The sequence below is a fragment of the Pleurodeles waltl genome, chromosome 2_2 (assembly GCF_031143425.1).
Source record: "Pleurodeles waltl isolate 20211129_DDA chromosome 2_2, aPleWal1.hap1.20221129, whole genome shotgun sequence".
NCBI lineage: Eukaryota > Metazoa > Chordata > Amphibia > Caudata > Salamandridae > Pleurodeles > Pleurodeles waltl.
Window position 1 is genome coordinate 74,570,890 of NC_090439.1, and position 27,725 is coordinate 74,598,614.

The following is a 27,725-nucleotide window of genomic DNA, read 5'->3' on the forward strand; positions in this document are numbered from 1 at the left end:
CCGGAGACCAGCTCAGGGAGCTGAGCATCGCAAGACAGAGGGCTGGAGACCTAGGCTCAGCTGTGCATGCAGGATTGCTTGGAAATGTGCACAGAAGCCCTTGTAGCTGCAGATCATGCAGTGCACAGGATTACTGTCTGGAGAGGGGAGGCGAGGCCTTACCTCCTCCAAATTTGGACAGTTGGACCACTGAACAGTCTGGGTCACTTGGGTCCACCACCTGTGTTCCAGGGGCCAGGCTCGTCAGGATGAGAGGGGTCCCAGAGTACTGGTGAAGCTGAAGTTTGGTGCCTGCTGAAGCATTTTCAGATGCTGGGAGAGGCTACCCCTCCCCAGCCTTTCACATATTTCCAAAGAGAGAGGGTGTAACACACTGCTCTCAGAGGAAATACTTTGTTCTGCCTTCCTGGGACTAGGCTGCCCAGACCCCAGGAGGGCAGAACCCTGTCTGTGGGGTGGCAGCAGCGGTAGCTGCAGAGAAAACCCCAGAGAGCTTGTTTGGCAGTACCCGGGGTCCATAGTGGAGCTTCTGAGATGCATGGAATTGACTCCCCAATACCAGATTTGGAATGGGGGGAAAATGCCATGATCTTAGACATGTTACATGGCCATATTCGGAGTTACCATTGTTAAGCTACATGTAGGTATTGACCTATATGTAGTGCACGTGTGTAATGGTGTCCCGCACTCACAAAGTCCGGGGAAATGGCCCTGAACTATGTGGGGGCACCTTTGCTAGTGCAAGGGTGCCCTCACACTTAGTAACTTTGCACCTAATCTTCAGCAAGTGAAGGTTGGACATATAGGTGACTTATAAGTTACTTAAGTGCAGTGAAAATGGCTGTGAAATAAAGTGTGCGTTATTTCACTCAAACTGCAGTGGCAGTCCTGTGTAAAGGTTTGTCTGAGCTTCCTATGGGTGGCAAAAGAAATGTTGCAGCCCATAGGGATCTCCTGGAACCCCAATTCCCTGGGTACCTACAGTAGGTACCATATACTAGGGAATTATAAGGATGTTCTAGTATGCCAATTGAAATTGGTAAAAGTGGTCACTAGCCTATAGTGACAATTTTAAAGGCAGAGGGAGCATAAGCACTGAGGTTCTGATTAGCAGATCCTCAGTGACACAGTTAGTCACTACACAGGTATACACATTCAGGCCACAAACTATGAGCACTGGTGTCCTGGCTAGTAGGATCCCAGTGAGACAGGCAAAAACAACTGACATATAAGTAAACATCGGGGGTAACATGCCAGGCAACGTGGTACTTTCCTACAAATTGCCAACACTAGAACTTGACAGCTGCCACATGGTGGTGCTGTTTTTTGTAATTTGAGTAGGACAATAGTTGTTTACTAAATCAATATACATTGTAAACAACTAATACCTGCCACAGAAGCCATTCTTATAGCTTTGGGGGCCTAAAACATTATGAATTGCCACACTTGTAGCAGTATGATGGTTAGGGTTTGTGTAGGTACTGCTATTTGCAACTATGAGAGTGACAATGGGCCATATGTACGAACACATTTTCCCATAGACACAGAATGGGCAAAACTGCTTGATACATTTGGCCCAATATGTGTTGCAAGCTGTGGTGGTCTTCTGACAAGGGCCCCGGCACGTATTATTGTTACAAACTAAGCACTTCACATGCACCTCGTGCGGTTTAAAGGGTCTGTTCCCATAATGATGGCCACTGAAATAAGGGTCAGTTGTCCCATCGATTTAGAGCCAGGATACCCAGGGATTCCATCCCTGTATCCAATACAGAGTGAGGTGGGATTGTTGGGGACTGTGGGACTCCAGGCCTGTGCACGGCATCTGGGTACACGCAGCCAGAAGCCACTTAAATGCACATTACCAAAACTGACTCACTGCAATGTGGATATGACGCTCCCCAGACCCGCTCCTGTTTCCATGGATTAGTCTGTGGGTCTTGTCCGGAGATAACGGAGGGGTGGGTTTTGGGCAGCTCCGATGGCCTTCGTTCCTGCCAAGCACCTGCGGATGCCAGCAGAGCACATCCAGGTGGGTTAATGTACCCATGCGTAAAAGGGTTGCCCTCACTTGAGCTGTGCCTAATGCCAGCTCTCAAAAACAGTTAAAAGTGCTCTAGTTTCATTTAAACCTGAAACCTAACCAGAATCAGTGAGGAGGCCCAGGACTGCTGCGGAGCAGGCAAACAAAGGACTGAATTATTAAAAGCGGTGGGGGGTGATTGGGAGGACGATCGGTCTTGGATCTGAAGCCTGAAATCTGCTGGAGCTGACTATTCTGGGACGGGGCGTAACGTGATAAACTTTACTAAGGGCTGCTTGACCTGCACTCAAGCCGTGAACAAAACTTGTGACTGACTATCTTGCAAGGAATATACTCAAAAACTGTTCCAGCCTCACAGCAAGCAATGATTGATGGGGCTGGAATCCGGCTATCCCACAGTGGTGGCTTTCCTTACAGGGATTGGACCAGACAGAAAAGCAGAGTGTAATTTAATTCAGAGTTAATGTGCGCACATACGCCTCGCAGGCTTCTTGGCACTAAGAATTCAGCACCCTGACCAATGAAGGTAAAGGCCACAAAAATTATTTTGTACAACAGGCACGTTTCCAATTGCCTCCTAAATAACAGCAAGTGAGAGATGGATCACGAAGAGATGGGAGAATGATTCTAAAGTTGAATGTTTAATTTGAGTGGGTGGTTGCCAGTGGGGGACACCGGCACTTATTTTTGAGGATCGGCACTTTTTTCTCCACTTCAGACATTTCCCGGAACCAACAGAAACAGAACGAAAAAAAGAGGAAGAGAAATTCAGAAAATCTGCCACTCAAAGAGAAAGCCGAGGCCTGTAAGAATGAGACCACGGTAAGAGATTGCCTGGCAGTGAACTAAAGAGGCCTGAGGGGATTGGGGACTGCACACCCTTGCTATTCCTGCTCGGACACATTAAAGCACCAGCCGAGTGTGTCTGAGCAGGGCTTTAGGCACCCGCAGTTATTTTACAACTAAAGCACTGAGTCATACATTATTTCCCAGGTAACAGAATATTACATACGGACTGCCCTGAGATAGAAACCCATTCCTTCCATTTTTTAAACTCTCTTGGCCATATAAGGGCGTACAGCACATTTATAATTAAATTAAATGTGGCAGTAGGCAAATAATTTTCACAACATTTTAAGGTGTTCTGATTATAAAGCTAATTTGGATTTGTAGGCGATGATGGGTATGTGGTAAAACTGAACGAGTTTACAAGCTTTTTAGTTTATTAATAAAAAATAAATTAAGCCTTAGTTAAGTAACATGATCATAAATATATGTTTGGGTGTTTCTTTGAGTTTCTGCTGAATTAAATGTGGTACAATGTTTAAATGATCAAGAACCTTGTGTTGAGCACAGTGAAAGAGAACAATGTATGTTTTTCTAGTCGAGCATTACGTTTTCAATGACTGCTAACAAAAACTACATTTACTGACCAGATGAATGTGTCTCTTCATACAGTTTTGTTACAGAATACTTGTTTCTGGAAAAAGACAACTTCAAATCTATGAAACACTGAGTTAAGAAAGCACTTCTTAAATGTATTTAATGTCTACAAAAGCAGTGTTTTTTGTTAAATCTTTTATATTGTCTTTTTTAGCTCAACTATATAGGCCATCCTATCAAATATCAATGTTTCTTTAGTTTGGATCCTACAAACCAATAATATAGTCAGGTCAACATTAACATGTTGCAGAGTCTGTATAAGTCTCTATTTAGCCCGAAATTGTGTTACTGGTCAAATTGAGAATTACAAGAGTAGAAAACCAGGATACCTTTCCTCATCAAACTGGAAAGTGAAAGCTGTCCCGCCCCCGGAAATGACATCACTTCTGTTACCGGGACTTCTGGTGCCCCTGAGAGCTTGCCCCAGAACTGACGTAGGTGTAGGTGGGTCATGAGGGTTGTGACATCATGTTGATCACGTGTTAGTCACGTGCCAGGGTCCTAGTTCAAATGTTGCAAAAGGTCATGACACATGGTTAGTGTTACCTGTAGCAACTCAACATATCAGAGCCATCAAGGAGAGCATGTGATCGCTATGTGTTGTAGAGGAGTATGCCCTTTTTGAAATGTAGAATACATTAACAGAGCCAGCTAGAGCTACATGCCAAACCGTGAGCCACAGCTGAAATAGATTTTCAGTCCATTATGAAGAGATACAACCCTCTCACCAGCAAAGCCATCTCCTCAGGTGCCCTGAACATCATCAATAGTTACTATTGTACCATAACATCTTCTGTGATGGATGAGAATGCACAGATGGCTGCCCCTAAAGATGGGGGTTCCGACGTTATCGGCTTTCAAGAGGAACTCTGCCATCGGCTTGAAAAGCTCAGCCTCAAGGATTTGCCGAAACTGATATCCCCTATTAAGACTGACACCAGTGGCAGAGAAGCCTTGAAAGGCTAATTAAATGTTGGAATCAACTTCATCAACACATAAGATGATGAAGAAGGTATAGCACCACTGAATTTGCCTGTCTATGAAGATGTTGGGTTTCAGGAGGACCCTGATCCTGAGACAGTTGTCGTGCAGCCGGCAAGTGTAAACTCCGACACCGCTTATGCACCAATGGACCTATGCGACTCACAAGAGTTCAGAGCAGCTGCTGAGTGTAGCAAAAATGATGAGGTTAATAAAAAAACACTCTGTAGACACATATCATGTATACACTGATATCATACTTTTAACTAATAGTTTGTCTTTTCTTTCTGTTTGAACCATAGAAAATAACCGCAAAAAGAGAACACTAGAGGGGTCGGCACCAAAAGTTAACAACGTAAATTTTTACTGCTTATACTGTTCCAAACAGTCTGAAAGTATTATAAGCCAGAACAAAGCTCTGCATAAGAAATGTGTTTGCACCTACAAAAGCACAGATTTTGAAAAGGAAACACCGGGCGTACCCTATGATGCCACATGGCCTGTTAAAGCTTTTCCGGCGACCGTTGTGAACACGTGTTAAATGTGACTTTTATAACCTATGTTACGGGCATAAAATTAACAAACCACAGCAGGAGGCTCACAAGTGTCTATATGAGTAGTACACAGCAAGAACAATTCACACACATGTAGCAGGTTAGACCCGCACAAGGTATATAAGTTGCTAAGGGTGGTGTACGGGTTGTCTGCGGTGAAGAAATATGTTCACGCTGATATGTCTAAGGTCTTGACAGCAGTGGTCAATGAGATCCGATTTGCGGGCGAGATGGAAGGGATGTGTACCTATTTTGACAGAAAGTTGATAGAAAGGGTCAAAGAAAGACGAATAAGTGATATTTATTTTAAAAATAGAAGAATGGGGTCATTAGCCCCGCAAAGGTTGTTTAAAAAAAAAATGCAGAGGTCGAGGATAGCGGCCATAACTGTGTTATTCACCATTACATACTTACTCACTTTTAGGATGAGAATCAGAACGTCGCGGTGCAAGATGTCTATGATTTACACCCTCGATACATATGCATTGCCAGAATGGCATATGTGCTACTTAAAGAAAGAATAGCTGAAATACACCCTGTAACTCTACAGTATCTGAACATTTCTGAGCAATCAGCTATGGGGCTGTGCTACAATCCTGAATGTATAACCAGATGGTGTGTCAACGTGTGGATACCTACAACGAATAAATACTGGAGCGTGTACAAAGGGTGTATGCAGGATTTAAGACTTTTACCAATGACCGCTTTACGCACAGCTTTGGAGCTTCTGACTGATGATTATTTCACAAATAAGAGTTTTGTATTGTCAGGCATAGAAGTGCACGAACTTATGAATGCTGTCAGTATCCTGAGTGTACAAAGTTATATGAGTGGTGAGAGGGAAGTCGTGTCTAGAACTATCGAATGTATAAAAATAGGAAAACTGGTGACACTGAAACCGAGCAGCGGTGTGGGTCCTAGTAATGTATGTAGCATGCGTCATACTATGTACGTGCAGTGAAAAGTCAACATATTGTACAGCAATGCCACCCATCAGACCAATAGTTAGAAACTGTAAAGTATGTTGTGCTTATGCTGTGCTAATATTCTTTATTTTTAATAAAATGGCCTCACACAAAACATTTGTATTTCATTTCATGGATTGTAACAGTTGATAACATGTGGTGGTGGGTTAAGGAAGCTTTATTATGATACAAGTGCTGTTGGTAGCTTCGGGGGTGCCAAAGCACTGTTTAGAAGGGCTCTAGGTGAAAATGAGTCAGTAAACAGAGCCCAGGTGAAGATGTGGTTATCTAGGGAAGAGGCGTATTCATTCCACAAGCCCGCCCGGAAGGGGTTTAAGAGAAGACCTACAATTGTTAACGCTCAAGTAGATTATCAATGGCTGGCGGACATAATCAGTCTTCAAGATTTAGCAAAACATAACGGTGCTCGATATATATTAGCTGTCATAGATGTCTTATTTAAGTACGCATACGCAGAACCCTTATTTGATAAAAGTGGCAAAGGTGTGACCGATTCCTTTAAAGCCATCTTCAGGAAAGGACGAGCACCTCAAAAACTAAAAATAAATGCTGGAAAAGAGTTTTTAAATAGAACGTTTCAGAAATTACTAAAACAGCACAATGTTAAACATTTTGTAACACACACGGAGGTAAAAGTGTCCGTTATAAAGCATTTTAACAGAACCTTAAAGTCTAAGATGTTGAGATATTTCACGGCCTACAACACTTACTGATTCGTGGCTGTTCTACAGGCTTTTATAGACGTTTATAATGCCACTTACCACAGAACCATCAAAACAGCACCCATAAATGTAACAACAGCTAATTCGTTAAAGGGGTGGAGAACTGTGTAGGGGAACCGTATAGCGGCAGGTGTAAAGAAGCCTCTTTTTAAAAGAAGGCGACCATGTTAGGCTTTCAAAATTAAAAGGTACCTTTACAAAGGGTTACCAACAGACTTCTACTGACAAGATATTTATAGTGGAAAGTGTGGAGCTTAAGGACGATGTATATATTTACAGGCTAACGGACTATGATGGGGTAAAGGTGTTGGGCGTCTTTTACAAGGAGGAGCTACGGAGGGTACCCAACGTTCGACACAGGGTGTATAGGGTTGAAAAGATTCTGAAAAAGAAAGGTAGCATTGCTAACCAACAGGTTTTTGTCAAATGGCTAGGGAGGCCCAATAAATGTAACAGTTGGGTGCTGGCCAGTTCTGTGCAGGTTGTGTGAGTATGACGGGGTGTTGTTGTAGACGCCGAGATGTAGACAACAGCGTTTTATATTACACTGGCGTCCAATGCCTCAAAGGACATGTTCCTTGACAATCACATTTCTAATTATACAGTGATATTGGCTGAACCAGTATACCTGAAAGGTGTTTGGGAGGTAGCCCTAACAGAAATCCAATACCCTAGAACATGGAATACTTTTTCAATGCTTTAGGCCAAATTTAATATAAAGCTTGAGCAGGACCCTTTGAGCATCCACGCAGGATTTCCTCAAGGATATTACTCAACCATCACTTCGGTGGTCGATGCCATCAACAAATCTGTAGGCAACATTGAAACGTATACGAATGATCATCGATCAACGATAACGTTAGACGGAAGATGTTTTTTAAAGCTCCAAATCGTGATTCCGTGTTGAACTGTTCAGGTAAATTAAGAAATGTTTTAGGGACAGTACAACATATCAGAAGTCAAATAGAACCAGACCACTTGTGCCCCAATATTAACGGTGGTTTCTATACACTCTACGTTTATAGCAACATTGTAGAGTCGCAGAGGATAGGGGATAGTTGTTTGCCATTGCTAAGATGGGTACAGTTGAAGGGTGAAAATAACACAATGGTTAATATACAATAGAACAAACACAACTATGTGTCAAGTTCTAAAAACCATTTGGACACCATTACAATCATGATCTACGATGATCAGGCTGAGCCGGTGTCCTTTAAATACGGGAAAGTTATTGTTAAGCTTCATTTCAGACCGTGACACGACAGCGACTATTAACGAGTCATCATGGTGATTATGAAAACATAAGGCAACCCCTTTATGTATAGGGATTATAACATAAACCAGGCTGGATATGGAGGCCCGTTGCCATACTTTCAAGGGGCCCATGTCATGCACGGGCCGGTTTGAGGTGTTTCTTCCATAGTTTGTTTAGAAGAGCTATGCCATTCTTGAGACGAGGCTATGAAATTGCAAAACCGCACGTCAAAGTGGCTGCTGCGAACATTGCGCAGGAGGTGGTGGGTTCCGTGACATCTGCAGTTGTCGAATGTATGAATAAACAGCCTCAAGAAGGAGCAGGCTGGTGTACAAGTCTTGCACACACGTTAAAAGGAAGCGCAGTGTTTCAAAGTGCAGGCGGCCGCCCGCCCTTATAAAAAAAGATGCCAATCTTCAAAAAGCGCTCACAAATGAAGATCCATAAGTTGGAAGAGAGCTACGAAGGAGAGGAACAGAAGGGGCTCTAACGTAAATATTTTTTTGAAAAAGCTGAACACTCTGCAAACATGGCCTCCGTACATTGCGCATCGGGTGAATGCGCTAAATTGGAATTAGACTTGTTTTCTCTAAAATCCATGCGGACTAGCATCGGAAACAGTTTTTTCAGGGGGGGATCGCCACTAGCCCCTTTAACGCCTTTGACGCTGATAGAGTTTTAGGTGTCAGGGTCCATGGATATGTATCTGGATCTCAATAATACACTGCTGCACCTCATCTGTAAATTTGTAAAAGTGAATGCTTCCAACATAGCGAACAAGGCTAAAGTGGCGACAATAGTTTACCCCTGAGCAACCATGTTTAATCAGGTGGACATCACCCTCTGGGATAGGCTTATCACTCAGAGTGATAACATGTACATGAATAGGGCATATATTGAGGGTATTCTGAATTACAGCCGTGATGCCTTGGACACCCAGCTTCCAGGGGGACTCTTCTACAAAGATACTTATGGCCATTTTGAAGATACAGCGCTTCATGGTCACAATTAGGGTTTTGTAAAAAGTGCAAACTTCCCCATTGGCAGTAGAGAGTTTGACCTCCTAAGACGCATACATTCAGACCTTTTCTACCAAGATAAACTACTCGTCAATGGCATCAATCTTAAAATCAAACTAACCCAGAACAAGGATTCTCATCAGTGGGGATGCTGAACAGTATAAACTTGTTATAATGTCCACCAGTTTATTTGTAAAGAGAGTGAAAGTGTCACCAAGCATCAGGCTGGCTCACACAGAGGCCCTACAGCTATCAAACTCCAAGTACACTATGGAAAGAGTGGCTCTGAAGATATTCAGCATACCAACCGGTACCAGATTAACCCAACAGCAAAATGTATTTCTGGGCCAACTACAAAAACTTATTATCATATGGTTTATGGACAATCCAGGTTTAAACAGTCTGTATACATCAAACCCTTTTAATTTCAAACACAACAACATCAACTACGCTGTGCTGGTACACAAGGGTGCTGTGATTCCTGCAAAGCCGTACATGCCGAGTTTTGGAACATCTCATTTTATCAGGGAATATCTCGGACTGGTGTCGATAACAGGAAAACATCTGAGGGAGTCTGGAGTCATCTTATTTAGAGAAGGATATGGGGCTGGCTACACCCTTTTTGCTTTCGATTTGACACCGGACATAGAAGACGGGGATCACTATAATCTGATAAAAAAACAGAAAACTAAAAGCTGAAATATGTTTTAATCAACCCCTACCTATGTGAACATGGTTGTATTTGCGGTGTTCGACAGCGTCATTCAGGTCAACCACGCCCAACCGATTATGTTACACTATCTTTAAAACCTTGTACAATGGACACTGTATAGATACCAAAGATCTTAAGCCAACATAAATATGCGAAGAAATACTTTTTAGATGTTTTCCCAAGCGATGGGCTACCCACGTAAGTGGGCGTAGAAAGATCACAATCACTAGTTTTTAACATATACCTTCATTACAAGGGTGGAACACACTGGGTGGGGATGTTTTTGGATAATGACAAGGTTACAGTGTTTGACAGTTCAGCAGCTTTCCCAGAGCATAGCATCTATACAAAACCTGTATTCAGGTATCAAAAGAAAGTGGCTGTTAGGGTCGAGTATAACAAGATGCAGGTACAGGATCCTCTAGCCATCACATGTGGGGAGCACTGTATATATTTTATTAGTAAAATGTCTGAGGGTATGATATTTAGAAAGTTTTTTAATCTGTATTCGTACGATCTAGTAAACAATGATAGTAGTGCTCTGAAATATGTAAAAGAAAACGCAAGGTCTATGTCAAGCTCAGTTCAAAGAGAATACGTCATTTTTCAATAGTGTAAGGCCTTGTAATGCATATGTACGCGCATTGTTAAATGTCTACAGTTAAAGAATTTATGGTCAAAATCAGACTATCCATTTTCATTCTGCCACTAAGACACACATTATATATTTTTTTATAAATGCTGAAATATGACATAAGAGGGAGGAAATGGTTAAAAAGTGTTTATTACACATAATTTAAGTACAAGCAATAAGCATCCAAACTTGCTAAAGAAAATAAATGATGAAAGAAAGCAATCACTACATTAACATTGTAAAACAAAATACATAGGATCACAAGTATCACACATTTAACCACATTTTCCTTTTTGACGTCTTTTTAGCCTCCAAAGGTAGAGGTGGTGTGTCCCAAGAGAGGGATAGATGGGGCATAGATGGGGTCATTGACACCCTAAGGGTGGGTTTCAAAACAACCACTGATGTGTACTTGGCAGACTGCAAGTAGGATCTTTCATACTTTTAAGCATCCTTCAGTGTTTGGCATTATCAGCAATCGTAGAAGGAAGTTCTGCAGTGGCCTGTAGAAACTGGTCCCAACCTCTAGGCACTTTCTGGAGTGGTAGGGCTTTGAGGTGTGTGAAACCCTTGATGAGGTCATACATATGAGACCCAACAACTGGTTGCCCTTCATAGAGGAATTCACCCCGTTCATTCCAAGAGGTTAGATCTGTAGAAGCAGTCATTGTACTTGGTAACATTTGTGCTGCACCTCTGTACCTCTGACTTATATTTTTTAAATGTTTTTCAACAAAGATGTCTGAGGGCGGTGATCTTGGGACCGATGGCTGTGGAGGCTGTTGATCCTGAGGCGCTGCATGGGCAAGTGTTGGCAGAGCCTGAGAGTATGCTTTCAACTCGGTTTCAAAATGAAAGTTATTTTCATGGTTTTCACCATACCATTGCAGAAAGCTCTTTTTCTCATCAGGCATCATATACTCGACACCGTAGCTGGAGGGTGGAGGCATGGGACACTCATAATTCTGGTTGGCCCATGTGCTAAAAAAGTGGGGGAAATAACTTTTTCAGCCTGGGAAACCAAAGGTTTTGGGTAATTTACTCAATTTCATAGGTAGAAAATGCAGGGTATCGATGAACCTTATTTTAAAAGGTACTGCCTTTAGCAGCACAAATTTGGAACCCTGGGTTATTAGTTATACACCCATTTTGTCACCAATCATGGTCTGCAACATAAAGGAGAAGTCGTACGCTTTAGAGTTATGAGCTATCATAGTATACCCTTTGAATTTAGGCTGCTCGACAGTGGTGAGGAAGTCGTTCACGCATGTGCGCCCTTCCAACTCCTAGTTATCCTTGGAAGTTAGATGATGAGCATAAATATAATTAGGATGGTGTACACCTGTCTTCTGTGTACACTCTATATCAAACACTATGTAGTCTTCAGTTTTGGTCTGAGCTCACCCTTTAACCATGTAAGACTTGTGATCTGTCCCAGCCTATAAATACACCTTAGACCTCGTACATTTCATGCCTTTATATTTATGCTGATAGAGGATGTAACGCTGGCAAGCCCTACAGTCTTTTTTAGGGAAGCAGCAAACAAGTCTGTTGTGTGTGCTCAAGCAGTTTTGTGAGTGACAAAACAGATTACATGTGCAACACTGGACCTTCTGCTCAGCGTCCTCAATATAACCATTACTCTGACACATTTTACTGTGCATTTCACACTGATGAGTTGTCTGTGTGTTGAAGATAAGGTCACAGTGGGAGCATACCTACTTGGCTCCCAGAAAACCCTTCAGGTTCAAAATACCATAAAAGTGTTTTTCATGATAGAGAACATAAATGGTCTTCTTTTTCACACGCTCCTCGGTCATGAAGTACTTCCAGGGACCATTGTGGTAAAGAACTTTCATCATAACGGCAAAATAGTCCTAAAAAATCCCTAAGTCCCCGAAACTGACCATTCTGTCATGTGGTATTTCAAGAGCCCTGTAGGGCCCTGTTTGACATGGTATGATCATTGGTTGTGGTGCGATCCAACAGTAACCTCACTATGCTTGCAGCCAGACAGGTGTTGGTTGCTCCTGTGTTAAAATTTAGCGACTATCTTTGTTTCTTACCAATGATCTTACTATACAAGATACTCTTTAAAGGTCTGGAAACACCACCCTCGTGGCCCCGGACAATAGGCGCTATTACTTTCAAGGTACTGTATGCTAATATTTATGCCTTACTCTGCAACATGTTACAGAGATTCTCTAGAAATTCCACAGCGTCAAAGACATCCCTGGGTGTTCTACGTGCGAACAACGGACTGTCAATACCCTGCCCCTGAAAATGCAGTTAGAAGTAATCATTAGGACCCATATCATGTAAAAAACATTGTATTAGTGTTTGTATAGCTTGGTGGATGGCTAAAACACTGTGATCAGAGGAATTTATACGGTCTAGGTTACGCTACCTGAATTTCTTGTAGTGTTCTGTAGCGCTAAATCATTCTACAGTACGACTGTACCTTCTTACATTTTCTAAAAACACAGGTTCCTGAATCCTCAGCTTGAGGAACGCTGCTGTCTGGTGGGCTCCCCTGGGTGTCATTCTGGGGTAGCAGACTAAGGCTCTGTGTTGGTGCGTTTTTAAGCCTCCTTGTAACACATAGTTTGGCTTACTTTAATTTCCTTACTAGGCACCTATGCCATCTAGCGCTACTAGCCCACTTTTGTTTATTACAAGACCACCTATTTTTAGGTAAACTGCCACAGCCTATTTGAACAGCTGGTGTTGTATTTACAGGCTTTGTGCATGCAACTTTATCTCCTGCAGCCCCGGCTAAGGACCCTTCAGGGTGTTGAGGGGCAACCAAGCTCTGAACACCTCCCATTGAGGTCCTATAACACCCTATGTTTGTGATGGTCCCACACACTTTGTGGCATATTTATACTCTGTCTGCGCCGATTGTGCGTCAAAATTTTTGACACGCAATCAGCTAAAACGTTTCCCCGTATTTAAACTTTGACGCCCGAGCCCGCAAACGACAAAATTCCGCCGTGTGCGTAATTTTTTGGATGTGGCAACCCGCATTGCATTAATTATATGCAAGGTAGGCGTTCCCGTCCAAACAATGGCTTAAAGGGCCGTGCATCATATTTATGCTTTCGGGCAAAAATGATGCACGGCCGGAAGGCGGAGCCAGAAAATGACGCACAGCCCAATTTGCATCAAAAATTAACGCCTGGGTCAGGGCAGTCGTTAAAATGGGGCAAACACACCCGTATTTAATCAGAACACACAGAACAAACAGCAGAGCAGCAGAGCAGCAACAGGGAGCCATGGAGGTGATTCTAATCCAGCATGCATGCAGACGCAGAGCCCAGCAGCAACAACAGCAGCTACAACAACACCAGCAGGGACCCCAAAGGCAGCGCAGAAGGCAGGAGAGGATATTCCGCCCAAGAACCACCCTTCAGGGCCTCAGGGAGCACAACATCATACAGAGGTACCGGTTGAACTGGCAGGCCATTCAGCAGCTGCTGCGAAACATTGAACAGCAATTGGCCCCCATTTTGGTGACACCCCGCACCATCCCAACAGAAACAAAGCTGCTTGCCGTACTTCACATGCTGGCAAGTGGCTCTTTTCAAACAACTGGTGCCCTGGTTGGCAGAATATCACAACCATCATTCTCTGCCTTTTTGCCCAAAGTACTGGACGCAATCATTCGCCTGACACCCCACCACATCTGCTTCCCTATCACACTGCATAAGCAGCAGGAAACTAAACAGGGGTTTTACGCAATCAGTGGCTTCCCACACGTCCTTGGTGCAATCGACTGCACACATGTATGCCTTGTGCCACCTGCTGCAACTGAACACCTCTACCGCAACAGGAAGCACACACATTCCATTAACGTGCAGGCCATAGTCGATCACCAAGCATTGATCACCAACATCGTGGCTAAATATCCTGGGAGTGTACATGACTCATACATCTTCCGTCACTGCACCATCAATCAACACTTCCAGGATGGACGGTATGGCAATGGACTACTTGTTGGTAAGTACAAAAACCTACTTATTTACACACTGCACAGCAACCCTCTAGGACATACAACACATACACCACAACAGCAACATGTCGACAGGAACACACTGAGGTCGTGACATCGCTAGCCATGTTTCTTAGGTCACCATTGAACATGTCACACATCGGAATTTACTGTACAGCCTGATGTGAAGACGTCAATGAGTGTGGTTGCCTAAATGTCACCTTGCAAATTGTAAGTGTCCCAATGACCTTTACATGAATACATTGCCTAATTCTAAAGGTATGGGATTTCCAGGGTACTTTGATTTGAACGTGTTAACAACTCTTTCAATTTTAAATGTGCATGGAACTATCATCTCACCCCCAGTGAAGACACACGGACACCTTTATCACAAGTCACAATGCTAGGGAGGGCACACTGTACTGAAAATCCCAAAACAGACTGCTGCCAACGGTAAGCAGACAAACACTTGTTCAGCCAATGAAACAACACAATGCAGATGGTATATCCTACAAGCATAGGATGTCACATTAGTGCACAAAAGAGTCACAGACAACACAAGGCAACTACTGCCATTAAAGGTCTTTTCAATAGTGCCATCTACATCAACATGATCCCATTCATTTTCTCTTGCAGCTGATCAGGGGTATGGCATCCAGCCATGGATTATGACACCATTTGGCAACCCGAGTACTGCTGCAGAACGTGCCTACAACGAGGCCCATAGGAGGACACGCAGCATTGTCGAGCGGACCTTCGGCATCCTCAAGTCAAGGTTCCGCTGCCTCGACATCACTGGTGGTAGCCTACTATATTCCCCCGAGATGGTCTGTAGGATCATCCTCACATGTGCAATATTGCACAACATTTGTATCAGAAGAAACATTCCCCTCCTGGAACCAGAGTCACACATGCCTGAAGAGGAGGAAGAGGAGGATGCTGGCCTGCAACAGGAGGGGGAACTACAGAACACAGCTGCTGGTATACGTAGGCGGCAACAGATTGTAAATAATTTCTTCTGAATATGATCACCTTCACCACTTTAGTTAACTAATGTAAATAAACACCCATTATAATCACCATATCATGGTCTGGCTATTCCTTTTTACACATCTTCCTCTTTACTTATCAGAATAAGAGTGTTGCCTCGTGGAGCATTGCTGAGATACTGAGTAGGACACGGAACATCCCAGAGCTTATGTGATGCCTAACATACAATGGTCACATACACACACACTCTTAATGACATATATCATGTACATATCTCCTTTGAAGGCCTATAGCAGAGGACCACAACTATTTCACACATACATGTTGAAAGCAAGGTCCAACGCAGCATATGGCACACAACTATGACACCATCACTCAATAAGGGGAAAACAAGCCTCATACATGAAGCAGTCAATGTGCTTTGGCATCACTAACAGGAATGTCTGACAAGACCCTTGACAGCAGTTAGTCCAACTGCATCCAATATTTGCAAGGAATATCTGTGACCAGAGTTCCATAGAAGCAGAACATAGACAGCACAAGTGCCACACATATGACATGCATTGCACACATGACATTCCATGTACATGTCAGCCCATTTCCTAACTCCTGACACACCCATGCACCTGGTCACAACCCACCTATCGGAAGAGGTCCCTGGAATACTAAGATGTGTACCCTGATAATACCTCCTCTACAAACACAGACCAACATTAGCAAACCAGTGTGCTACACCCTTTCCTAAGGTATGCCATTGTCAAAGAACATCTGACTGCATGGACCTCAGGTCAATTTATACACTGTCTTCTAGTTTCAAAGCCCTGTTAGCACATGTAGATTGCTTCCCCTTGTGAAAATGTCTGTTGGCCCTTAGAATGCAAGTCTCACCTACAGGACTGGTGAGAAACAGATGCAGCCCACACCTGTGATCACCTCCATGCACACCACCCATTACAAAAAGCACTGCCCCTGATGATGCCCGGACCAGCATAGGAGTTGCCATTATGTCAAATACATCGTCAACCATTGATAGTAATTAAGCCATGTAACACAGCCCTTGGGTTCATTTGTCACCTTCAAAAACACAGGACATACACAGATTGACATGTCAACTGTCTAGTTTGTCCTCCAAACAGTCTCAGTCAGACCACTGATTATGTAACTTGTCCAGTAGCTGGCTCCTGAATCATCTTGCATTCTGTCAGCCTGACTGGCAACTGTCTGTGCATCACACTAAAGTATCCCTGTGTCTACATATGTACCACTCGTGCGTTAGCAAACCTGCCATTCATCAGGGGGCATTGGGCATGGGCTTCTACCATGCATACACAAATACATTGTATAGCATCATCTGCCTTTTAACTGTACCATTTGAGTTAAATCCTCTTGGAAATGCAAAAATCATGGCCCATCCCTTTTCTGGGTTGCATTTATGCATGAATGACAAAGTGTGACAGTGTCCCAGGGTCATAGGCAGGGCTTGGGTACGGGGCTTTCAGCACAACCAGCAACCTCTGATAATGTACATGACTAATACACAAATGTCAGAACCATGACAGTTCACACACAGCATCACAGTGCGCACAACATATTGATGGGCTGTGTGTGGTGAATAGCTGCGAGAATAAACAGCACAGAGGCTATGATGTTCCCAGATGCAGTGGGAAGTGCAGAGGCCAACCTGTGTACAAATGTTGTAATGACACCTGCCGGAACATGACAATTGAGACATTATCTCACTCAGCACACCAAGGTTGCCCTGTTGACTGTCTCATTACATGTCTTTAGTGACAGGGTCGGACCATCCACATGTTGGTTCACATGTCCACGTCTACTTTACTCACATTGATCAACAAAGGATACTCAGTAGTTACAGGAATAGCTTCCAATGACTCATGATGAGTCCTGGTCCGAACTGTGACAAATTACACCCCAAAAAATCTACAGGATCATCATTGGACCACACACATGAACAAGACACCTGTGTGCAAATGATCACTGGAAATATGTGGACATGTGCTGTCTTGTATGCTGGTCCACCACAGCCACTTGATAGTTGGGGCTTACTTCTATGGCCTCAACTGTGGTGTCATCATACATATGAGATTGACCCTTGTCTGTCTGTGCAAACAACATGGTACCCACTTCCTCAATGCATGTGTATGACTCACTGTGGGATTCATCAACTAGTGCCTAGGAAGCTGTCACGAATACTCTAGGACATAGGATGTAGAAATTGTGGACCTTTGACATGAACATGCGTCTGCCGTCCATCTGGTGCATGCTATGTCACATGTGGTGTCTACGTGACCCTAAAACTTGGAAATATACTTTGCGGGTGTTGTTACATGTATGACTAACACATGCCCTTACTCATTCCAATTTTTACTTGCATCTTAGGGTTGGACACATGGACGTCACATTCATACAACCAAATGTACAATAATGCTTCATGTGATGTACACACACACTTGGTCAACCAACAAACTAGTTGTCAAAGCACACACTTTGAGCCAAAGGCAATTAGGTGTTGTACATATGTGCGTCACATTGCTTTCCTCTCCTTATGGCAAACATGCACAATTTGTGCCACACATATATGTAGGGCACACTTATGACCATCTATGACGTCAGCCAACTGTAAACATACTGTGAAGGGTGTAGTGGATGATGTTCCGCTGCAGTATGATGTCACACATGTGAACATACACCATCAACACCATACTGTCTTCAATTCGCCAATCTCTGATGTGTTCCAAATGTAAAATAACCAAAAAACAAGTAAAAATGCCCCAAACCAGTTAATGCACTGTAATTTTGACGTCCCTAGCGGTGTGCGTCTTTTTTTGTTTACCAAAACTGTATTTGCGTCATTTTTTTTGACGCACAGGAGTGAAATATAGCCCGCATCCAGATATTTGTACAGTCCATGTATCATTATGTGGATGTGGGTTAATATTCACGTCTGTGCGTCAAAACAAATGACGCAAATACAGTTTTGTGCAACAAAAAATGATGCATAACGCGAAATCATACAGGAAGAGATGTAATAGGATATCCTGTTCACAGATCATGTACAGTGGGTGTACTTTCACTTTCACTTTGCAGTCTATGATCCTTCTAGACTGTGTGGCTGTGTAGAGAGTGTTGTCCAGAGATTTTGTGCTGTATTTGTCCTGTGTGCTATCTGTAAAGTCCTTTTGTGAAATAAATGTTGTTTGTGTATACTGTAGTACTGTGTTTAGTCTACATTTGTCCATTTATCTTGTGTATTTCTTGTTTGTGGGAGTCTGTTGTGGGTAGTGTTAATTTGGGGATAGTTGGGCTCTTTTAGTGTTTAGGTTTACTTTTTTTCTGTCTTTTTACCCCAACTTTCACCCATTTCCCCTTTCTATTTCTTTTACCCCTATTCCTTCTCTTCAATTATAAGTATGTCTGGTAGGCCACGTCTTGGCAGGATGGGGGAAGAGGAGTTGGGGGGCTTCATCTGGCTGGTGACACATTTCTTGCCGCTCACGATCCAGGCAGGGGGCAGGGTGATACAGGGGTACCCGACAGAGGTGCGCAGAATCCAGTGGGGAAAGGTGCTGCATCACTTGCAGCGTGTGTATACCAGCCAGAGGAGTGACCACCAGCTGAAGCACCGGTGGGCTGACCTCATCACCAGGGAGCAGGATCTCTTGGACCACCTGGGAATCATGATTGGTGGCACTGTTGGTGAGTACGACTATTGTTATTGTGCACAAATGAAAGCTCTGTAGTGACATCAGTAGATTAGTGCAATGTCTGCCAGCTAACTTGATGACTGTGTGTAATTTTGGGGACATATAAAGGGATCATTGATAAACTATGGCAAGGCTCACAATTGCTAGCTGTCAGGTAGCACGTGCTCAGCAAACTTACAGGTAACTTTACCATGAAGGAAATTGGTGCGGCCTTTCTGTCAGCACAGCTAACAAAATAGGCGCCAATCATGTCTATATAGGGTATTATTGACCAAGAAGTACAGATGTACCAACATTTAGGCCAACTATGTTGACGCAATTGCTAGACTGACTTTAGAATCACAACATGATGCTGAAAATGAGTGCTGCCTTCACGACAATTTATAATAGCAAAGTGGCTCAAACATTGGTCTCATGTGAGTCTGGTGAGTGTGGAAGGAAAGCGTTCACAGAAGTACTATGAATGTGTGGGATTATTGTGTTTCTTAATCTTTTAGGATAAATGTCAGTTCATGATTTGAATGCATCGTGTAAAGGTGTAAGGTACCCTCAGCTAACATCGTAAGATGTTTGTTGGAATCGGTTGAGCTACAATCCAAATATGGATGGCAGTCCAAGTGTATGCACATGGCTTTACATCTCCATGGTTGGTGCAAATCACCATAGCTGGGCCACATCAATTGACTATACTGTAACAACAGGATGGCTTACAGGAGTCCCTGCCCCTCCCTCTGTACATTGGGCCTATGTGCAATAAATGTGTCATGGCCACAAGGCATGTTTGACTGGTAATGCAGACCTCAAGTAACCAGGCGTTGGATGTTTCTCTTGGATGCACATGATGAGACGATTACACTCCATATTTTTTAGTGCTCACCAATTATGGGGCAAGTTTGCAACCACATGATAATTAGGGCCAATGTATGTGTGCAGATATGTGTGTAACTGTCACAGGAGACCCATGCTATGTACAAGTTGGCCTTGAAATATCAGATGCAATACCATCATGTCTGAATGGCTGCCATTTACTTATTCAGCCTACACATTGTAAATGATACTGAAAATGTTGCACTGTGCACAGATTTTGAGCACATTTCTTCCTTCCATACCTTACAGGTGGACTGGCGGCCTACACTGTGGGAGAGGTGGTGACATTTGAGGACCCCGACCACTACAGTAAGTGTTGATATGTCTGTTTTGTGTTGTGTTTGCTGGTTATGGACTCGTGTGAGTTGGACGCATAGCAAGGTGTGATGCAGTGGGCAAGTTTTTCACTTGTTCCATGAGTGGGAATGCAGTTTTCACATGTTTTGAGTTAGCCAATGCGTATCTAATGGTATCATGTAGGGATTGTAGGACATTCCTGTAGGCCCCACTGTGAGTACAGGGGATAGTCATGTCTCTGACACTTGTATCACCAAGAGTCGCAATGGAAGTCAGCCCCTATTTAGTCAGCCTGTCAGACCCACATTCTCTAAGATTGGTGGAGCTAATAGCTTCCCAATAGACTTCTGCTTAACTATTTACCTATGTAATTTTGAAACAGTAGGTAGAACCTCCTAACATCATGTACTTCCACATGTAGTGCATCAAGTCTGTGGAACCTGAGTGCAATGGCCTAGGTGTGCATGCAATTCATGATCATGGGTGTTCTAGCAACTCTGTGTCTGATGTAAGTCAGGCCTCACTGGAAGTATATGTTGTGTACTAAGTTAATATTTTCCTGACATGTCTGACCCTATGAGTGCTCTAGGGTTTGCTGACTCCAAATTGTAGATAGACCTTACCTGTGGTGTGTCTGTAGAGACAAACATGTGTGGATTAGCCTATACACTCCTCGGTGTACATGTTGTTGGCAAATTATAGTTGTGTATCCACCGCCCCCCTCAAACACGGCCATGGGTTTGTGAATGGGGTACCTAGTATTGATGCTACCAGTATGTTACGCATACCTGTGAAGAAGTGACGGTTTGGTTGCATACTAGTATACACACTCAGGTTTGGCACTTGGTACCATACTGGAAAGTCCAGTTACAACTTGCACACCATGTGGCTTTAGTTTTGCTTTCCGTACACTGACATTTGTAGCCCAGCTCTTGGTGGAGGATATGCAGCATGATTCTTAGATGTTAACTGTCAGAACTCAGATTGCAAGTCAAGGCCAGTTGTTACCCATCTTGTGGGTTATGAATGTGCTTTGTGTGATGTGACCTTTGTTGTCTGGCCTGCCATGTACTTCCTCAGGGACATTCGATGCTCTGTATCGTGATATGAGCTGTTAGAAGTACAGTAGTATTGTCTGATTAACTTGCTGTGCTGTTTCACACAATGCAGTTACTAATGTGGCATATCTGCATTTGTCTTCACAGCAGCTAACATGACTCCAGACTAGGTCAGTGAATTTCAGCGTCGGGCCATGCGATACCAGCACATCCTGCTGGTGGAGTCGGGGTTCCGGAGGATGGCCCGGCGATATCGCCATTGAACGGGCCTCTGGGGGATGGCGAGCCTTCCCACAGGGTGGGCCTACTGTGCCCCCACAGCCACCACAGAAACAACCACCAATCTGAGCCAGGTGGCCCCACCCACAGCTGCCTCTGTTGAATCTACATCTGCTGGACTTCCTGGCCCCAGCATTGCCACCGGTGCAGGACAGCCCACACAGACCTCCTCCACCGGTACCCAGACTGCCACTGCTTCAGCTGTTGACCCTGCAGCCTTCAATAGACTTGAAAACAAGATGGACAAAGTGCTGCGCAAGGTGAGCCACCTGAGCCGGGACGTGCAGCACATTAAACGGCGGGTCAAGGATATCAAGAGGACCCTCCGGATGGCCAACCTCTAGACAGTTGAATAGATGGACATGATACCCTCCCCTCCCTCCTCTTTCCTTGTTCTTATACTTAGTGGGCTTAGGGGGCTTAGTGTTAGGTTAGTATAGGCTGTTAGTTTAGTCTGTGTTAGTGGGTGGGGGGTAGGGGGTCCTGCTTGTTTCTTTTTTTAATTATTACATATGTGGGGCTCTGTTGGGATTCTTGTGTGTAAAAAAATAAATAAAATAAAAAAAAAGCAAAAAACACATTTACCCAAAAAATATATATTTGTATAGGATAGTATAGTATGTGTTTAGGTTAGTTTGTGTTGTCCTCCATGTGTCCCGTCTCATAAGGGGGATGGGGGTAGATGTTTAGAATGTTTCGTTACATGTGATAAGTAAGTGATCACATAGTTAGGGACAGTTAGGGACAGTTGTGGGTAATGAGTAGTCAGGGTAGATTAGGGTAGGTAAGATTTTTCCCTCAGTTTCCTCATCTATGGTTAGCTTTTAATAAATATTTGGTTACTCCTTAATAGTATGTGTTGAATGGTACTTGATCGTGGGTTTGGTTTCAGTGTACATCAATTTTAAACTATGACATCTGTGTCCAATGCTACAAACAAATCCCAACTGAGCTGTACGATTGGCAGCTAACCCAGAGCTACCTTGCAAAGTGTCTACCCTTTGTTGCAACCACCAATCACAGTTAATATGGATGACAATCTGTTTCTGTTGATAAGTGTGTTTTCAAAGTCACTAACAGTGCTTCCAGACTTGATATTGGGGAAACAGTTTTAGGTCTGACTGCAGTGTGATGATCATGCACACCCTTATAAGATGAGTTCTAATTGGCAATCTTGTATTCTTGTCTTCATGACCTTCATACATCATTTGTGACACAATTCGGCATGATTACCTATTTGTATGTTAACTCAGACACCTTCATTTGTGCAGTTTTTTTAGTGTTTACTTAGATTAGTGTGGCATGTTTATTGTGTTATTTTTGCACGTTGACAACATTTAGCGGGCACTATTTGATGACTTAGTTATCCCCTGAGGAAGCATTCTTCTGTCCAACACAGCATGGTGGTGTATGGTTTCTCACTTCATCAGGTTATTCCCTCAGGACGGGCAGAGTATGATGCAATCATGGGCACTGTGCAGATGTCCCTAACTACATAATATCTGGACAGTTGTATTGACACGCTACGTTATTTGACAGTAGGGACATTTCAATTATCTACTGCTCAGTTGATATGTCACATTACCCAGAGACAGATTTGTTGTGTAAGTGCTATTTATTGAAAAGTGCTGTAGTGCTATATGTACATTGTCCATGATTGTGAGTCCATTATAGTGCGCCGTGCCAAAAATGATGCACGGCCGGAAGGCGGAGCCAGAAAATGACGCACAGCCCAATTTGCATCAAAAATTAACGCCTGGGTCAGGGCAGTCGTTAAAATGGGGCAAACACACCCGTATTTAATCAGAACACACAGAACAAACAGCAGAGCAGCAGAGCAGCAACAGGGAGCCATGGAGGTGATTCTAATCCAGCATGCATGCAGACGCAGAGCCCAGCAGCAACAACAGCAGCTACAACAACACCAGCAGGGACCCCAAAGGCAGCGCAGAAGGCAGGAGAGGATATTCCGCCCAAGAACCACCCTTCAGGGCCTCAGGGAGCACAACATCATACAGAGGTACCGGTTGAACTGGCAGGCCATTCAGCAGCTGCTGCGAAACATTGAACAGCAATTGGCCCCCATTTTGGTGACACCCCGCACCATCCCAACAGAAACAAAGCTGCTTGCCGTACTTCACATGCTGGCAAGTGGCTCTTTTCAAACAACTGGTGCCCTGGTTGGCAGAATATCACAACCATCATTCTCTGCCTTTTTGCCCAAAGTACTGGACGCAATCATTCGCCTGACACCCCACCACATCTGCTTCCCTATCACACTGCATAAGCAGCAGGAAACTAAACAGGGGTTTTACGCAATCAGTGGCTTCCCACACGTCCTTGGTGCAATCGACTGCACACATGTATGCCTTGTGCCACCTGCTGCAACTGAACACCTCTACCGCAACAGGAAGCACACACATTCCATTAACGTGCAGGCCATAGTCGATCACCAAGCATTGATCACCAACATCGTGGCTAAATATCCTGGGAGTGTACATGACTCATACATCTTCCGTCACTGCACCATCAATCAACACTTCCAGGATGGACGGTATGGCAATGGACTACTTGTTGGTAAGTACAAAAACCTACTTATTTACACACTGCACAGCAACCCTCTAGGACATACAACACATACACCACAACAGCAACATGTCGACAGGAACACACTGAGGTCGTGACATCGCTAGCCATGTTTCTTAGGTCACCATTGAACATGTCACACATCGGAATTTACTGTACAGCCTGATGTGAAGACGTCAATGAGTGTGGTTGCCTAAATGTCACCTTGCAAATTGTAAGTGTCCCAATGACCTTTACATGAATACATTGCCTAATTCTAAAGGTATGGGATTTCCAGGGTACTTTGATTTGAACGTGTTAACAACTCTTTCAATTTTAAATGTGCATGGAACTATCATCTCACCCCCAGTGAAGACACACGGACACCTTTATCACAAGTCACAATGCTAGGGAGGGCACACTGTACTGAAAATCCCAAAACAGACTGCTGCCAACGGTAAGCAGACAAACACTTGTTCAGCCAATGAAACAACACAATGCAGATGGTATATCCTACAAGCATAGGATGTCACATTAGTGCACAAAAGAGTCACAGACAACACAAGGCAACTACTGCCATTAAAGGTCTTTTCAATAGTGCCATCTACATCAACATGATCCCATTCATTTTCTCTTGCAGCTGATCAGGGGTATGGCATCCAGCCATGGATTATGACACCATTTGGCAACCCGAGTACTGCTGCAGAACGTGCCTACAACGAGGCCCATAGGAGGACACGCAGCATTGTCGAGCGGACCTTCGGCATCCTCAAGTCAAGGTTCCGCTGCCTCGACATCACTGGTGGTAGCCTACTATATTCCCCCGAGATGGTCTGTAGGATCATCCTCACATGTGCAATATTGCACAACATTTGTATCAGAAGAAACATTCCCCTCCTGGAACCAGAGTCACACATGCCTGAAGAGGAGGAAGAGGAGGATGCTGGCCTGCAACAGGAGGGGGAACTACAGAACACAGCTGCTGGTATACGTAGGCGGCAACAGATTGTAAATAATTTCTTCTGAATATGATCACCTTCACCACTTTAGTTAACTAATGTAAATAAACACCCATTATAATCACCATATCATGGTCTGGCTATTCCTTTTTACACATCTTCCTCTTTACTTATCAGAATAAGAGTGTTGCCTCGTGGAGCATTGCTGAGATACTGAGTAGGACACGGAACATCCCAGAGCTTATGTGATGCCTAACATACAATGGTCACATACACACACACTCTTAATGACATATATCATGTACATATCTCCTTTGAAGGCCTATAGCAGAGGACCACAACTATTTCACACATACATGTTGAAAGCAAGGTCCAACGCAGCATATGGCACACAACTATGACACCATCACTCAATAAGGGGAAAACAAGCCTCATACATGAAGCAGTCAATGTGCTTTGGCATCACTAACAGGAATGTCTGACAAGACCCTTGACAGCAGTTAGTCCAACTGCATCCAATATTTGCAAGGAATATCTGTGACCAGAGTTCCATAGAAGCAGAACATAGACAGCACAAGTGCCACACATATGACATGCATTGCACACATGACATTCCATGTACATGTCAGCCCATTTCCTAACTCCTGACACACCCATGCACCTGGTCACAACCCACCTATCGGAAGAGGTCCCTGGAATACTAAGATGTGTACCCTGATAATACCTCCTCTACAAACACAGACCAACATTAGCAAACCAGTGTGCTACACCCTTTCCTAAGGTATGCCATTGTCAAAGAACATCTGACTGCATGGACCTCAGGTCAATTTATACACTGTCTTCTAGTTTCAAAGCCCTGTTAGCACATGTAGATTGCTTCCCCTTGTGAAAATGTCTGTTGGCCCTTAGAATGCAAGTCTCACCTACAGGACTGGTGAGAAACAGATGCAGCCCACACCTGTGATCACCTCCATGCACACCACCCATTACAAAAAGCACTGCCCCTGATGATGCCCGGACCAGCATAGGAGTTGCCATTATGTCAAATACATCGTCAACCATTGATAGTAATTAAGCCATGTAACACAGCCCTTGGGTTCATTTGTCACCTTCAAAAACACAGGACATACACAGATTGACATGTCAACTGTCTAGTTTGTCCTCCAAACAGTCTCAGTCAGACCACTGATTATGTAACTTGTCCAGTAGCTGGCTCCTGAATCATCTTGCATTCTGTCAGCCTGACTGGCAACTGTCTGTGCATCACACTAAAGTATCCCTGTGTCTACATATGTACCACTCGTGCGTTAGCAAACCTGCCATTCATCAGGGGGCATTGGGCATGGGCTTCTACCATGCATACACAAATACATTGTATAGCATCATCTGCCTTTTAACTGTACCATTTGAGTTAAATCCTCTTGGAAATGCAAAAATCATGGCCCATCCCTTTTCTGGGTTGCATTTATGCATGAATGACAAAGTGTGACAGTGTCCCAGGGTCATAGGCAGGGCTTGGGTACGGGGCTTTCAGCACAACCAGCAACCTCTGATAATGTACATGACTAATACACAAATGTCAGAACCATGACAGTTCACACACAGCATCACAGTGCGCACAACATATTGATGGGCTGTGTGTGGTGAATAGCTGCGAGAATAAACAGCACAGAGGCTATGATGTTCCCAGATGCAGTGGGAAGTGCAGAGGCCAACCTGTGTACAAATGTTGTAATGACACCTGCCGGAACATGACAATTGAGACATTATCTCACTCAGCACACCAAGGTTGCCCTGTTGACTGTCTCATTACATGTCTTTAGTGACAGGGTCGGACCATCCACATGTTGGTTCACATGTCCACGTCTACTTTACTCACATTGATCAACAAAGGATACTCAGTAGTTACAGGAATAGCTTCCAATGACTCATGATGAGTCCTGGTCCGAACTGTGACAAATTACACCCCAAAAAATCTACAGGATCATCATTGGACCACACACATGAACAAGACACCTGTGTGCAAATGATCACTGGAAATATGTGGACATGTGCTGTCTTGTATGCTGGTCCACCACAGCCACTTGATAGTTGGGGCTTACTTCTATGGCCTCAACTGTGGTGTCATCATACATATGAGATTGACCCTTGTCTGTCTGTGCAAACAACATGGTACCCACTTCCTCAATGCATGTGTATGACTCACTGTGGGATTCATCAACTAGTGCCTAGGAAGCTGTCACGAATACTCTAGGACATAGGATGTAGAAATTGTGGACCTTTGACATGAACATGCGTCTGCCGTCCATCTGGTGCATGCTATGTCACATGTGGTGTCTACGTGACCCTAAAACTTGGAAATATACTTTGCGGGTGTTGTTACATGTATGACTAACACATGCCCTTACTCATTCCAATTTTTACTTGCATCTTAGGGTTGGACACATGGACGTCACATTCATACAACCAAATGTACAATAATGCTTCATGTGATGTACACACACACTTGGTCAACCAACAAACTAGTTGTCAAAGCACACACTTTGAGCCAAAGGCAATTAGGTGTTGTACATATGTGCGTCACATTGCTTTCCTCTCCTTATGGCAAACATGCACAATTTGTGCCACACATATATGTAGGGCA